We start from the raw sequence: 6,537 nt of genomic DNA on the forward strand, positions 1-6,537 counted from the left end.
AAACTGCACCAAGGAAAAAATTGAAACTTGGAACAATGCAAGTCCTCCACATGAGGAATAAGTGTGATAAAAAATGACATCATCGGTGCCTTCGTAAGGACGTCAGAATTGCATATATTGAATGCTACATCCGATCAGTATGAAATTTTTTGTGTCATCCAGGGATAAATTGGTCCACAGAAAAAATTTGATAATGACATCGGTCACATCTTTGTTTTTTCTTTTTTTTTCAAACAAACTTCTTGTTTCTTCACAGCTATATTGTTTTTTTTAATATAAAAAACCATCTCTGAAACGGCTGAACAGATCGAGGGAAAACTTTACACGCATGACCGATCATCCATGAGGAACAAAATGTTCACATATGACATTACAGGTCTCATGGCTTGGCAGCCATATTGGATTTACCCTTAAACCTATAAAAAAAAATCTTCCTCTCGAGAACTCCTGGACAGATCTGTGATGGTGTAAAAAAAACTGACTGCAACGACTTTACAATGGGAAACCAACCAACACGTTTATTGTGTGACGAGCTCATCATCAAAATATGGCACCGCTCTCCCTGTCATAAAGCACCCCCCCCCCCCACTTACTCAACATAAAACTCTCTAGATAAACACGATACACACACATCACCAACCGGAATAAAAGCACATAACTGAACATAACATTCCCCCCCCCCCTTTCTTCTCCACACAGCGTTTATGTGTGGAAGGAGGTGATAACGTCCTGCAGGTAGCCCAGATGCTGTCGAACCCGTGTTGGGTCTTCAGGGTCTTTTGGGGTCTTCAGGGTCATTGGAGACTTCGGGATTCTTGGGGACTTCTGGATCCTTGGAGTCTTTTGGGTCCTTGGGGGCATTGGGGTTATCTGGGTCTTTTGGGTGATCGGGGGCAGAGGGCAGGCTATTCTCTGGCATCTATCGATGTCTTTTGGGTCCTCGGTGTCTTCACGGTCTTTGGGAATTAACGTTCAAACATTAAGGGTCTTTGGGACGTGATTAATCGGCATATCATCTTCACAGACTGACTGACTGACGGCTTCACTGCCTCACTGCCTCACCATATTTTTCTTATGTACATATATCATGGAGCACGGTAGTACTCCATATAGATTATACAGATGAGACGGGAAAAAAATGGCCGCACATTCAGATGTGTCCACAATGATATGCTCATAAACAACTATAGAGTGAAGTCATAAGCATTTAAACGCCATACCTTTTATTCCAGAGCATTTTCTGAACTACCAAGACTTAAAAAGAAGGCAGAATACGTCGCTGAAGTACCACAACGAGATCACGAAATTGCCAATTTGTACTTCTTCTGCCTCTTCCCCTCCAAGAAGAATGTTAAACTGTAGTCCGAATGCATCTCAACAACTGCTGAAGCTATGATGGTCATTGCAACGCAAGAAAGTTACTTTGTCTCTCGGCTACTGCACTGAAAAAGTATAAAACAGCATTATCTGCTTCTCTTCTCAACTCGTCTCTTCTCTTCTCTCGCGTCTATCTATCTTTGTTCCTTAAGCACGGCCACATCTTTTAAGTTACAAACTCCAAACTTGGGGTACAAATATAACTTTGTGTGGGGGGTAACATAGGCTATGTGGCCTTGGCCTCATACGGGTTGTGGGGTGTGGGGCGGGGTGCAAATTATTAACCTCCGCCATATTCAAAGATGGATGGAGGTTACTGTTTTCACCCCTTTCTGTTTGTTTGTTTGTGAACAGTATTACGGAAAAACTCCTCGACGGATTTTGACGAAACTTGGTGGGGGGGGGGTTAGGTATGGTCCAAGGATCATGCCATTAAATTTTGGACTTGGTCCCCCCCCCCCAAAAAAATATTTTTTTGCATTTCTACATGTTTTAAGTGATTTCCAACCCCCCCCCAAAAAAAAATTGAGAATTTTTTTTTTGCATTTCTACATGTTTTAAGTGATTTCCAACCCCCCCAAAAAAAAATGGGAATTTTTTTTTTTTGCATTTCTACATATTTTAAGTGATTTCCAACCCCCCCCCAAAATATTGAGAAAATTTTTTTTTTTGCATTTTTACACGTTTTAAGTGATTTCCAACCCCCCCCCCCAAAAAAAAATGTTGGCGAAAAGAACTATAACTGTCAGCACTGTTGGCATCATATTGTTGCGGATTCGCGCCCGCCGGCATGCGAGCGGCCACACAACTCGAATCGCAGCACGTCGCCCACCGGACGAACAATCCCGTCGTGACCCTCTCGGACCAACGCCGGGAACTAGTCACGGGTGGGCCTTTCGGCCTCACCACGATCGTGCCAATCGGCCCCCCGCGTGGGATAGGGTTATTCGCCAAATTCGACCTACCTAAGTACCCACACGGAGGGTAGACCGGGCGATCGCACCTCGCCGCAGGTTGACTTCGGACACGGGCCACTTTAAGCGACCCGTTCCGTACTATCGGGATAACCGAGCGGTGTTATCGTCAACCTCGACAGTTCCGATTAATTATCGGGCGTATTTAGCCCACGACCAATACTTTACGTGAAGTAAGATGGAGATTCAATTAGAGAAAAGACGAAGCGAAACGGGAGAAACAGTTCAACATAAAGCACATTTATTCCGCGGCAAACGGAAAGCACACATATACAATTACCACAATTATGCACCAAAAGCAAATGTAACAAAAGAAGAAACAACAATTACGCACCAAAAGCAATTGCAACAAAAGAAACACAATGCAGATCTACTACCGACTACGTGAGCACAGGGCAACACTTACACAGTTTTACTTCACAGACGGCGCCGACAACACATACTCCAAAGCAAAAAGAAAAAGGGGGCCACCATCAACGATAAGGGGGCAGACGGGCCTGGGGCCGAGACCGCGTCGAGCCTACCCGTCTGGTGATGAGCCGCAAAATGGTGGCGGCGCCCTGACAACGCGGGCCTCGCTGGCACTGCCTGGAATGGGGTGGGAACGGGGCCCCTTTCTCACACTATCTCAGCGCGGGGGGAAACAGGGGGGGGTTGTTGATGCTCGGGGGAAAGTGAATATCTGGCTGGCTTGGGTCCCGCGCCGAGCGACTCCACTGCGACCTCGACCGCGTTCCCGGCCTCCCCTCTCCGCAGCTCCCCGACTCTGACACGAGCGCAGACCTCCACAAAGCTCCTTGGCTTCTCCAGACTCTCCGGACCCTGACAGACACTCTCTCGACTGATTTCGCCGCCGCCACAACTCTCCAACTCTTCTTCGATTCGCCCCGCGCTCGGCGCTTTATAGTGCGACAGGAGAAAACATATGCAGATTTTTGGATCAGGATCGGCTCGGGGGCGGAGCCACGCTCGCCCATTGGACAGAGCAAAAGTGGGCGTGAATCATTCCTGATCCTCGAATCTGCATATATCGATTATACTCCGACGCGCCTGGAGGCGGGGCCAAATCGCCCCACGCTCGCTGATAGGATGGAAGTGGGCGTGAATCATTTTTGATCCGATTTCTCGGAAAGGCCGCTTTTTGCACCCGCTGCTCGGTGCGCGCCCTGTACGAGTCCAGGATCGGTGCCCACAAGCGGCGCGGGAATGGCGGTGATGCAATGGTTGCGAGAGCGAGATGTGACGGTAAAGGTCGTGGCTGTTGGCGTTGTTGTTGTTGTGAAGCGGCGTTGTGGTTGTTGTGTGATGGCCGTTGAGACGTGGTTGGCTCAAAATAAAATAGAACAGAAAAACGGCTATCTTGAAGGGTCGCAGCCCGAATGAATGACATTTATTCCCTCTAAACAACGGGTTTGGGGCTAACTACACATATACTTACAGAGATATCTCACCTACGGGACCTGAATGGTGGTTTGCGAATTTCCTCAACCACAACAATATTTAATGAATAACATATAAGGTTCACTTGAGTGACCCAGCAGTATTGGCGGCAGAGGTTTTGCACTCTCCCGAGTGCTCCCCCTCTAGTTTAAGTTAGCAAATGCGTACCTGGTAGTGGTGGCAGATGGTATTACATATTTCTTTTTTACCTGGGCAACGATGAGGGTAAAGCACTTTTCGCACGGGTAAATTTGTTCTCCTTCCTTTCTCCCCCCCTCCCCCCCGAAAAACACGGAGGGGGCTGTCAAAGCCTGTCATCGTGTGTGAGACATTTCTTACGGGAGGAGACATCAGAATGTGCGGGGGGGGCAAAGGGGTGGGGGGGTGCAGGACGTGAGGATGCGGATTGGGAGCGGGGGGGGGAGATTGGGGTGAGGGTGAGGGGTTAAAGCACTCTATGCATGGATAAATTTGTCTTCCCTTCCTTCTCCTCACCCAAAAGTTTTGGCAAATACGATGACTAATTGTTCCATCAGCGAAGCGACGGGTAGGCTCTGCATATATATATATATATATATATATATATATATATATATATATATATATATATATATATATATATATATATATATATATATATATATATATATATATTGTGATGTGAGGGTTAGTCAGAGAAATGGGACAAATTATGTCACTAATAAACCCGGCGACATGATATGATTAAGGTCCATACTCTAAAAGGTTTTAAGGCTGGCTTGAGTGAGGACTCGGCGTTTAAACAAGGTAAACATAGATTTCGGGGAAAACGATTTGAGGCCAAAATTTCCTTTCTGTTGTCCATTTTACCCTTTTGAAATAATATAACGATCTTTACTAAGACCACACATCTTCAGTTTGTTGCAGTACCTCTCCTTAGAAATATCATCCAATCCATGGAAATAGCCCAGAAGTTCGTGTGACACGTGCGTGGTAGCCATGATTTTTTGCCACTCAATATGGCGGAGCCTTACCTTCCGCTGTGACATCACTCGCTTAGTGCATAGGGTCAATTGGAGTACTGGAATGAAAATCGGGTGTTTCTGTTAATTTAAGCACCCCATTTTGAAAATAATTAACAGCCTTATTTAATTATCCATCTATTTATTACAAAAACTCTCATCTTGTGTGTGTGTGTAATATATATATATATATATGACATATATATATATATATATATATATATATATATATATATATATACATATAAAATATATATATATATATACATATAAAAATGTATATATATATATACATATACACACACACACACACATACATACCGGGCGTCGTGGCGTGGGCCTGTAATCCGGCTACTCGGAGGCTTGGGTCGGAGGATCGCTTGAGAACGGGAGCTCTGCATTGGGCCATGCCATGAGAGGGTGTGGAGCAGCCCGGAATAATGGCGAAACCCAATCCTTATCTCTGTGTCATAAGAGGCGACCAGGGTTGCATCAGGAAGGGTATCCGGCGTAAAACCTGTGCCAAATCAGTATGCGGATCATAACGGACGATCCGCTGTGGCGACCCCCTAAAGAGAGCAGCCGAAAGACGAACAACAACATATTGTGACGTCCACGGGACTTGAACAGTCCCGCCGACGTAGAATGAGCCGAAACGATGGAGGCGGTTTATTTATTTATAACCCAAAGGTGGCGGTTCTAATCGCCCTACCGCAAATGGGATGAGGAAGGTAGCAAGAGTCGCTAACGTTTATTTTCTCTAACCAGAAATAACAAGACTCGGCAAGAAGAGGGATCCGGGGCGATTCGACGGGATGGTGGTGTGGGTTCGGGCGTGGGGGAAAACAGGCAATTCCAATGAATATACAAATCTCAAACCCTCTAAGGCGCCAGGTATACACACACACACACACACACACACACACACACACACACACACACACACACACACACACACACACACACACACACACACACACACACACACACACACACACACACACACACACACACACACACACACACACACACACACACACACACACACAGCTGGTCCTGGTGGTCAGGCTGGCCTGTGGTGTGGACGCAACAGTCCCTGGATTGGCGTTGGATGAGCTGGCGTTGCGCTCGTCAGGGGCAGGAGACACCGTGGTGCTGTCGACCTCCTGGTCCTGGCCCAAATCCGCTCACAGCCACCAGGGAACCAGTTCTGGCGCCAAGTTGCGAGCAGGAGAGGGAGGCAGGTCCACCCGCCGTTCGACCCCATACTCAGAGCCAGCAGAACCCCAGAGCCAACCGAGCTGAGGCACGAGGCTCAGGAAGGCCTCAAGACACGATGAAACCAGGGCCGAATCAGCCCAACAACACAGCATGCTCCCAACACACCAGCCTCCACCAGAACAGTTTTTCTGTACCGATCTTCTTCGTCGTCGTCGTCGTCTTCGCCTTTTCCCCGAACAGAACCTTTTTATCCTCGAGTCCTCGTCACTTCCAATCGAGCCGTTTTATTGGCCCTCCGCCGTCGCCTTCCGCCAATCGTGATCACGGGGCGGAGCCATCCGCAGCACTGTCCTGTGACGTCACGGCAAACCTCCAGGGAATTCTAAAAGGGTTTACACAGACACACTTACCCTATCCTGTCTCCCTGTCTAATTACGTGACAATTATCATTTCCCCCTTAAAGAAATGGACATTTACTAGACAACTTATCACCACTGAATTGCTACTTATTACATCGAGATCCT

Source organism: Eptatretus burgeri, chromosome 11, assembly GCF_056783735.1.
Source record: "Eptatretus burgeri isolate ZD-2024b chromosome 11, Ebu_testis_v1, whole genome shotgun sequence".
NCBI classification, from domain to species: domain Eukaryota; kingdom Metazoa; phylum Chordata; class Myxini; order Myxiniformes; family Myxinidae; genus Eptatretus; species Eptatretus burgeri.